General features: G+C 38.6%; 1 pseudogene; it reads left to right on the forward strand.

The window, feature by feature from the left end:
- The first annotated feature begins 213 nt into the window (after window positions 1-213).
- Window positions 214-329, forward strand: LOC112207165 (U6 spliceosomal RNA; annotated as a pseudogene).
- Window positions 330-10,508: the final 10,179 nt, after the last annotated feature.

Here is a 10,508-nt window from a genome sequence, read left to right on the forward strand (position 1 = left end):
AAGTGCTAGTTAAAGAAGATAGCTGATTCCATAACCTGAGATTAATCACTGCTGGTTGAGCAAAGTCAAGCATGCCAGGGAAACAGAACTATATGGAGTAGAATCATTTCAAAGAGCATGGCCTTGTCTTCCATTTTAAAGCATCAATGGAGGGTTAGAATGACTAGCACCTCTTACCCTCTAGCCCCACTTTACTCCTTAGAAAAGGGTGGGGTTCTCACTTTAGCAATACATATACTAAAAATGGGATGATACAGATAAGATTAGCGTAGCCCTTGGACAAGGATGACACATAAATTCTTGAAGCATTCCATTAAAAAAAGATTTTTTAAAAAGGTTGGGGCACTCTTAGGGAGGTCCTAAGCCCTCCTTATTTTCTTGATACTTACAACCAGAAGACAATGAAGTATATGTATAAATTTTCATATGCAAACACTTTCTTGGCTTCCACTATCTATGACCATGGCTTAAATACAGATGTAGAAATAGAGGCCAGAGAAGTTAAATGATGTTCCATCAATCTTCTTTCATTCTAGTTTGTGTATTTAAGTATTGCCACTGTGATCATTTTTCAGCTTTGCAAAAATTTCAGTTCACAGACTTGTCTGTTTTTACCAAATCCATCAGCCAGATTTTGCTTTTTCCCCTTCTTTATTAAATCGAGATCGGCTTGCATTCCCCAAACTAAACTTGCCCCTCTGCCTTTTTATTATAACTTCCTAACAAAATCCCAATTCTGGATGAATCAAACTCTCAGATTTTTTCTGTGCTTGTACCTGAGCAGGTGAGTGCCCATGAAAGAAGTCCCACTATAGATTAGTTCCATGATAAGTGCATAACATTTCATTTTAAATAAGCCCACAGTACTACTCAGAAGCCCTATTACTTGTCTCTGTTCAACTTCATTCCATTACTGACCATTACAAACCTTTTCCATTCTCTTAAATCGTCTCATCCCTTCTCCCCTGATCTCAGCACATGAGCTTGCCTCTTACTTTGAAAAACAAAATCGAAACCATCAGATGGAAATTCCCTCATCTTTCTGATTTGAAACAAGAATCTTTCCACATTCTCTCCTTTCCTTCCTGCTCCTTGTGTCTGTTTTGAATTCTAACCCTGCTCACACTTTCAAAAATGTTACACTCATTTTTTTCATCTTTCTTATATATCTTCCACATACATAAGATGTATGTATGGATACACACATCTCAGCTAAATGTATCTCATTCACTTTTAAACCTGTTCATTTCTCCCTGACCGTAAATATAGAAACAAATTACTTTGCCTACATATTTGTCTGCAGCTACTGCCCCAATACTCCCATCTTCTTCACAGCCAAATTTCCAGAAACTTCCCCTCTAGCTCTTCATCACTCCATTTTCTTCTGGGTTCTTCCTTCACCTCACCACCAATCCATGGCTCTACTGAAACAGATCCCACTAGAATAAATAATGACCTCCATGTTACTGAATCTAATTAATATTTTAATCCCAACCTTATTTATATTTCAGCAGCATTCACCTGTTTATCATCATCCTTCTTAAAACACCTTTCCCTTGGCTTTTCTGACACCTGTTTCCCAGTTTTCTTTCTACCTCTCTGGTCACTTTTTCATTTCATTTTCAGGCTTATCCATTACTTATCCTAATAGTAAATGTCAGAGTTCTTTGAGGTTTGGCCCAAGGCCTTCACCTCTTCTGATTCTATATTCTCCCTAGGTAATTTTATCTGCCCCCACAGCTTCCATTATCCTCTATATACCAATGACTTCCAAACATATAACTCTGATATACTTTGGATATTTGTCCTCTCCTAATCTCATGTTGAAATCTGATCCCCAATATTGAAAGTGGGGCCTAGTGAGAGGTCTTTGGCAGATCCCTCATGAATGGCTTGGTGCTGTCCCCTTGGTAATGAGTCAGTTCTTGCTCTATTATTAGTTCATGTAGATCTGATTGTTAAAAAGAGCCTGGCATGTTCCTCCTCACTCTCTCTTCTTCCCTCTCTTGCATGTGACACACCTGCTCCCACTTTGCCTTCCACCATGATTGAAATCTTCTTGAGGTCCTTACCAGAATCTGATGACAGCACCATGCTTCTTGTACAGCCTGCAGAAACATGAACCAAATAAACTCTTTTATCTATAAACTGTCCAGCCTCAGGTATTCCTTTATAGCAACACAAAACAGACTGAGACAATCTTTCATGTGAACTATTCTTCTAGCTCCAGGGATGTATATCTAATTGCTTTTAAAATATCTTCACTTGGAAGTCTCAAACATACATCAAATGCAAAATGTCAAATGCCAGAATCATGATCTCCCACTTGAAAACAGGTGTTCTTGCAGTATCCATTCAACAGTAGAAGCCAGAGAGTTACCCTAGACATCTACACACCACCATAGCCAATCCATAGTCAAGTCCTGTCCATTTCTCAAATATCACTCATCAGTCACCAAAGGATTTTTCTCAACAATATTTTTAAGCTATATAATTAACAAACTTATCAAAGAAGAGCATGGAGAAGAAAGTATATCTTCCTTGGAACAGTAACTAAATTTCTGCTTAGTCAGATTATCTTAAAGTATCTAGAAAATCAATCCTTCAATACATGATTTCAAATTACTGATGGATGATATAATTCAGTTTTCTCTGTTTCAGAGAAAACGAAATCCATGAAGATTACAAATACCCAAAACATTAACACAACTTTTTTTTTTGAGACAGAGTCTCACTCTGTCACCGAGGCTGGAGTGCAGTGGCAAAATCTTGGCTCACTGCAACATCCATCTCCCAGGTTCAACCGATTCTCTTGCCTCAGCCTCCCGAGTAGCTGGGATTGCAGACACCTGCCACCATGCCTGGATAGTTTTTGTATTTTTAGTAGACACAGGGTTTCACCATGTTGGCCAGGCTAGTCTCAAACTCCTGACGTCAGGTGATCCACCAGCACCTCCCAAAGTGCTGGGATTACAGGTGTGAGCCACCACGCTCGGCCAACACAACTTATGATCTTCCTTTTCTTTATTTCCTTTATCAAATTCTAGGATGACTTCCCAAGCCAGAAACCTACAAGTCATCTTAGATTCCTCTCTCTCATTTATCCTCAACCACCATTTTATGCACATACACAATATCTTAAAGATTCTAAGCATCTTTGCAGTCCATCTGTATCACTCCTTTTTCACTGCCACGACAGATTCTAGCCATCACCATCTCTTGCCTAATCAACAGCAATAACCTCCTAATGCATTTTCCGTCTTACAATAAGTCAGGTTCTGGTTATTCTCACACTGTAGCTAGTATGACCTTCTAAAAAGTCAAATAAGTTCAAACTTTTTCATTGGTTTCCCATTGCTCTGCAGAATAATTTGTAATAACTCACAATTCAATGTGCTTCTGGTGTGACAGTGTTTTTCTAAGCACTTCACTGTATTAATTCACTTAGTCCTTACTATGGTATTATGAAGTAGGTACTGATGTTATCACATTTTACTAATATAGAAACTGTGACACAGAGAAGCTACATGATTTCCTTGGGGTCTCATAGCTATCAAGTGATGGAGCCAAAATTCAAAGCCTGGCAATGCCATTTCAGAGTTTGTGCCTTTAGCCTCTATATTGTGTTGTCGTATAAAACAACATACGAAATGTTTAGCATGGCAAGCAATACTTTTCCACTTTTAGACTCATCTTCTACTTATAGGTCTTGAAAAGTTGGGTCTTATTTTATCTCTAAGTCTTTTCCCACTGATATCAATACTGCTTTACCTAGTCTAGTCATTTAGATTTAGCTCAGGTACTACTTCATTCTATAAGCTTTCTCTATTCTCTTCCCTAGATTGCACTGTGAGTCTCCTCTGTACTCTCTGCTAAAATATAAGTGAATAAAATTCTGCAATATTTTAAAAGGCACTCACCATTTAGTGAAGAGGACAGTCTTCTAACCAGACAAGTATGTGGCTACATTATTTTGAGACAATCATTTGTGGTTTGCTCTGTTTTTTCTCTTTTTCACCCCGTTTCTAGAAGATAAATGGGTCCCTGTTTATTGTTTCTTACCCAAGGGAATTCCTCCTCCCCTATTGCCACTTGTCCACACTTGCCTTCCTGGTTTTAATTTTTCCAAAACCCAGACTCATGGAGAGATTTTGCTCTCTCATATCAGTGAGGATATCAAGAGAACAGATGAAATTCCTTTTAGAGCACTGAGAGATGGAAAAGGGACACAGACTTTAGACAAAAAGAAGACAGGAGTCTGATAGGAGTTGGTGGTGGCAGGGAAAATAGGGAACAGCTCAACATTTGATGGCAGCAGCCTAAAACAGGGGCAAAAGCTCAGAAAAGTTTCAATGAGTGTGCTGAGCCTGAAATACAGGGGACCCAAACTCAGCAGTGATCCAGTCCCCCAAGCCCCCAAGCACAGCATAGGAGCAGCAGCAGCAAACATGAAAGGACCATTCCAGGTGGAGACAAAATGGGGTATCAGAGAGTACATCAGGGAGTTGACAGAAGATTAATGATCAATAGCCAAAAAGGCCTCTCCAATACAGATGGTCTCCAACTTACAATGGTTCAATTTACAAGTTTTTGACTTTATGATGGTGCAAAACCATCACAATTTTGATGTATGTTGAATTTTGATCGTTTCCCAGGCTAATGATATGCAGTTACATGAGATAGTCAACACTTTATTATAAAACAGGCTTTCCGTTAGATGATTTGCTGAACTGTAGGCTAATGTAAGGGTTCTGAGAACGTTTATGGGAGGTTAGGCTAAGCTATGATGTTGGTAGGTTAGGTGTATTAAACGCATTTTCAGCTTATATTTTCAACATACAATGGGTTTATTATAACCTCATCATAATTTGAGGAGCATCTGGGTTTTGGTGTAGCCTAAGGCCTCAAAATATTTGCATAACTCAACAGGAGGCTTGAGTATTGACTAAAATTGCGTATCTTACTTTCCTGGTAGAATGTTGACTACAGGATAGCTCATAAGAACATTTTAAAATGTGAACTTTCTTGCATATCCATTTGTGGACTAGATTCATACTAATGTCACTTATAATACAATGTAGTAAGTTCCAGGAAAGAGGCAAGCACTTAGAAGCACAGAGGACAGGTACTCAATCTGGTCTTGGGAATGGTGGTCAGGTAATTAAATAAATGCAGAGAGTTGATAAAGTTTAATGAATTCAGGGATCTACAAATAGTTTGCCTTGGCTGCAGTATAAGATGTACATAGACATGCCTTTTGAGCCACATTAAATGACTTTGGACTTAATCCTGAGAGCTATCAGTTAGTACTGAAGGATTTCTAAACCTGAGGGATATATCCAATAGACAGCTCAGTTTAACACATATAAACTGCAGGAATAGGGCTTTTGACACCCTTGAAAGAACAGATCTGAGGGGGACAAGAAAGGACACAGAAGCAACAAGTTAGGAGACTTTTAAATACTTCAGGATAGAGATAATGAAGGCCCACACTACGAAAATAGTAATGCTCTAAAAAAGATGGAACACATAACATATATTAAGAAGGTAAAATGGACAGGCTTTAGTGATCAGTTGAAAACAGAGAATAGAACTGGAGAGATTGTAGAGATATTTGGACCACTGAATTTGCACGTAGCATTTGCAATAGAGTAGTTCACAAATGAGACTACAGAGTGACCAGAAAAGTAGGAGGAAGGAAAGGAGAAAGTGGTATCACAGAAACTAATGAAGCAGAAGATTTCAAAAAGAGAGTATTCAAAAGCAAAGTGCGTCACATGTCAAAAAATTTGGGGGCTTGGGAAAGTAGGACAAGAATTGAAATGTGTCTGTTGCATTTGGAAATAAGAAGTAATTAGCCACCTTAGTAAAGGCAGTTATATGTGTGGACCACTTTTTATTGAAGCCTTGTTATATAGGTTGTACAGAACTTGGTTATACAGGGAATGGTCAAGAAAAGGTGTCTCTTTTATTTACTTTTTATTTTTATTTTTGTCGTGAAAAGAACTCAATGGGAGGAAAATGTTAAAACTACAGAGAAGAAAGAGGATAATTATGAAAAGAGACCCTGAGAAAGCAAGAGGACAGCATGGGCTCTAAATCACAGACAAATTGAACTGGGACTGATAGAGGGCGAGTTTTGCCTCTCGGACAGGACAAAAGCATGAGTGAAGATACAATTCAATGTGTGTGTAAAAAACAGGAAGGTGGGTGGATAAGTGGTTCAAACAGACCTGATGTCTTTTTGTGTGTGTGTGAAATAGCAGGCAAGCCCATCTCCTGAGATAAATGCATAATAGCTGAGTTGGAGGCTTAAAAAGAGAGGAAAAAGTTTGCAATAGCCACTAAAGAGGATGTAAAGGAGCCGAGGGAATTCCAGAAGAATCTGAGTAAGGACATGGAGAAGGATCATCTGGTTAGCACTGATTCATTCTGCAGTTCTCAGCTCAGACGTCACCTGCTCAAAGAAGATGAAGTCCCTGTTAAATGTTTTCAGAGAACTGACTACCTTTCTTTTAGAGACTTATCATGGTTTTAATCTTATGTTAATTTTTGAGATTATCTGATTAATTTATATTTCATTGGACTGCAATCATATTTGTGAGGTCAGGGATCATATTTATTTTGCTCATCATTGTATCATTTAACCCTTAGTTTCCCGTCTCTAAAATGTGGAGAACAATAATTCCTCTCTACATGACCAGGATATGGATATAGTTAGGTTAGCGTGAAACTGGAATTTAAGATATGAGAAGACAGGGACTTCCGATTGTTCATTGATGTATCCCTGGTGCCTAGCACAGTGCATGACACATTGTAGAAGCTCAATAAGTATTTACCTGAATGAATGAAACAAATATGGCTTCATATTTGGTGTCATAGGACACCAAGTCTCTTGACTTCCATTCTAGTGCTCTTCCCATTTTCCCACAGCTATCCACAGCAGATGATTGACACATTATGTTTATTATGCTAAGGGTCAATGCATATGCATTATTATCTTTGTTTTACTCAAGAAGAAAGTGAAGCTCTGAGAGATGAAGTATCATGTGCAAATTAAACAGCTAGTAAGTGGTGGATCAAAATTCAATCCTAGGTCTGCGTCACTCCAAACTCTGATCCCTTTCTAGTATTCCACACTGCCTACTCAGATATTAGACAATAAAAGTTTTCATACATGAACCTTTCTAGGGGTATGCATAGTTGAAATTGAAACTTTCCCATCAACCTCCCCACTGGCAAAGAAAAATAAACAAACAAAAAAGCATTACTTTAGTGGTAAAAATCTCAGGAAAAGTAACTATGACAGGCCAATGAAGATAACATTTATGGGCATTCACCTATCACTGCCTCCCACATCACACCATGGAAGCACCTACCAATCTACTCTATGTGACCCTATACATTATTCATCTCCCCAGAATAAATTTTTACCCCACAGGCACAATGGAAGACCCAATTCTAAAGAGCTTATCTTCTCAGAATTGTCTGAGTGACCACAGAAGCAGCATGGAGTAATGGAAAAAGCCACATAGATCTTGGCATGACAGTGATACGGGAGGGGGACAGGAAAGTGCTGGGTAGAGAAGGATGGAGTCCCTGGCAAGGGCTCCACCCTGGAGCCTGTGCCCATGGACCTAAGCGAGAACAGGCACTCCTGTTTTCATACCCAAATGTTGCATTTTCCAAGACCACTCTGGCCCACCATGTCCCCCATACTGTGCCCATAAAAACTTGAGACCATAGCGGACATGGACACAAGCAGTTGGACATCGAGAAGAGCAGAGGAACACACCAGCAGACACCAGCAGACATCAGCAGACCAGTGATGGCAGAACAACGTGGACACCGAGGGGAGTTTGGCCAGGAGCGGTTGGGGGAGTATCCAGGGGAAGATCACCTTCCCACTACATCCTCCTTCTGACTCCTCATCCATCTCACTGAGAGCCACCTCCACCACTCAATAAAACCTTGCATTCATCCTCCAAGCCAATGTGTGATCTGATTTTTCCGGTACACTGGGCAAGAACTCGGGATACAGAAAGCGGGGAGGGATAGCATTAGGAGATATACCTAATGTTAAATGACGAGTTAATGGGTGCAGCACACCAACATGGCACATGTATACATATGTAACTAACCTGCACGTTGTGCACATGTACCCTAAAACTTAAAGTATAATAATAATAATAATAAAAGAAAGCCCTCTGTCCTTGCGGTAAGGCAGAGGGTCTAATTGAGCTGATTAATACAAGCCATCGGCAGACAGCAAAGCTGAAAGAGCACACTGTAACACACACCCACTTGGGCTTCAGGAATCATAAACACTCACCCCTAGATGCTGCCATGGGGTTGAAGCCAAAAGTGCTCCCCATGACTTCTGCACCTGCCTGTCTGCATGCTCCCCCTAGGGGTTTGAGCAGCCTGACACCAATGAACTGACCCCTGTGGCATGACCTATGAGGGGCATAAGGGAAGTCTTCTGTTTCAATACTTGAGCTATCTCTATCCCAATTTTCTTATCTATAAAACGAAGGCAATATTACTAGCCTACATAAGGCTTACGAAATGATTAAATGGAATAGTGTATGTAAAATGTCTGTAGCACAGTGGGCATAGTAATTCAATTGTTAGCTGTCTAGTGCTTCCCTCATGTCCAGAAGCCACCTCCTATTGATTCCTTGAAGACACTAAAAATATATCAAAAGGAACAAGCAACCCACCCCACCCTGACTTCTCCAAGTTGTAGCAAAATACACATGGTACATTACTTTGATTTTCAAAAAAAAAAAAAAAAAAAAAAAAAAGCCCTGGAAGCAGCAACTAATCATTTACAGGTAAGATCTCAGCACCAAAAAAATAAAAACAATCTAATAGGCATTCTGCCTCTCCTTTGTCTTATCCTACTGTTTAAATAGTTATTTCTAACATTTTATTGCCTTTCATGACATTAGGTAGAGTCAGGACATCTGGTTCATTTTACAGATGAGGAAAGTAAGATAGGGAGGGTGGGGTGTCCATTCCAAGGTCACACAGCTATACAAGGGAGATCTAGAACTGGAAACCAGATTTCTTAGTCCTTAGCTTAGTACTCTCCCCACTTAGTAATAATAATGATAATAATAATCCCGTGCAATTTACTTGAGTCGCAAACTCTCTAAAACATTACAGAGTTTATTAAAATTTCAGTCAAAAATAGCTGAAATCTTTTATTGTCTGATACCTTAGTAAGCAGTGTGGAATAGGAGAAAGAGCTCAGATTTTGAAGTAAGGAAGACCTGGGATTGAATTCTAATTCCACTCTAAAGCATTCCAGAGTTTTAAAAATTTCAATCAAAAATAGCTGGTGTGTGCTTGTAGTACCAGCTACTTGAGAGGCTAAACAGGGAGGATTGCTTGAGCCCAGGAATTCAAGTCCAGCCTGGGCAACAGAGTGAGAACCAATCTCTTTAAAAAGTTGTTTTTTAAAGAGCTGGTTAATCCTTGGTGTTCATGTCCTGGTTTTATGTATCTTCTTACATATTTAAAGAAGAAAACTAATCTGGAAGCATCCAAAATGGGTGCAGTTTGTAAAAGTGATGTTCATTATTTAAGTGTTAACTATAGAGGAAAACAAACATCAGAAGTATAAGATGATAGTTCATTTCAGAGCAAAAGCTGTGAAAATTGGAAATTTTATATGAATAACTCTACTGTATAATGAAACCATAATATATGAACAAATTATATCATGCATAAAAGGACATGCATATTCTATAACTTAATTCAAAACATCATACAAAGATAATGAAATCATTCATTTTAGAGAATTTCTGATTATCTGTGAGCTTGAGATAAAAGTTGCTGCAAAGTCAAGGATTTTGACTTAAAGAAAAAAATCACATAGAAATTAATCTCAGAGAACATCCTAACTCTAAAATGCAACTACCTTACCATCACCAAAAAAACCAGGTTTGCTTTAAAGAGGTATGAATTTTATAGAAAATAAAGGCTAATAAGAAAACAACAATAAAAATTAAAGCAATAGTGCTATCCATACTGATGATCCAGCACCCACTAGCTTCATGTGGGAAAAAAATGCAGGACTCCCCAAATTATTGTTGTATCAAATCAATTTTTGCCCAAAAAAGATTCATGATCCCATTAGGAAAAGGTGAAGAAAGTGAAACAAATATTCAAAATAATTTACCTCTTACCTGCAAACTTCCTCCCCTAAAGTCCCATACTTTATATGAACAATGTGTCCAGTTGTAACCAAATTCTGTAATACCACTGAAGTCTGTCTCAATGAACAGCTCCTTAGTTTAAATGGATTTTAAAGGATCTTAGAACTAAAGCCTTTCTTTTAAAAAGTAGGAGGAGCTCTTGCTTTATCCATGAAAAATACCAACTGTCATTAGAAAATTTGCATTCAAAATAGGTCAGCATTTAAGGTTACATTTGTCAAAAGATTCAGAGGAAATTACAAAGTTCATCTGAGTGGTTTTTTCCCCTTTTAATTAGTTCCT

This window comes from Pan troglodytes, chromosome X (assembly GCF_028858775.2).
Source record: "Pan troglodytes isolate AG18354 chromosome X, NHGRI_mPanTro3-v2.0_pri, whole genome shotgun sequence".
NCBI lineage: Eukaryota > Metazoa > Chordata > Mammalia > Primates > Hominidae > Pan > Pan troglodytes.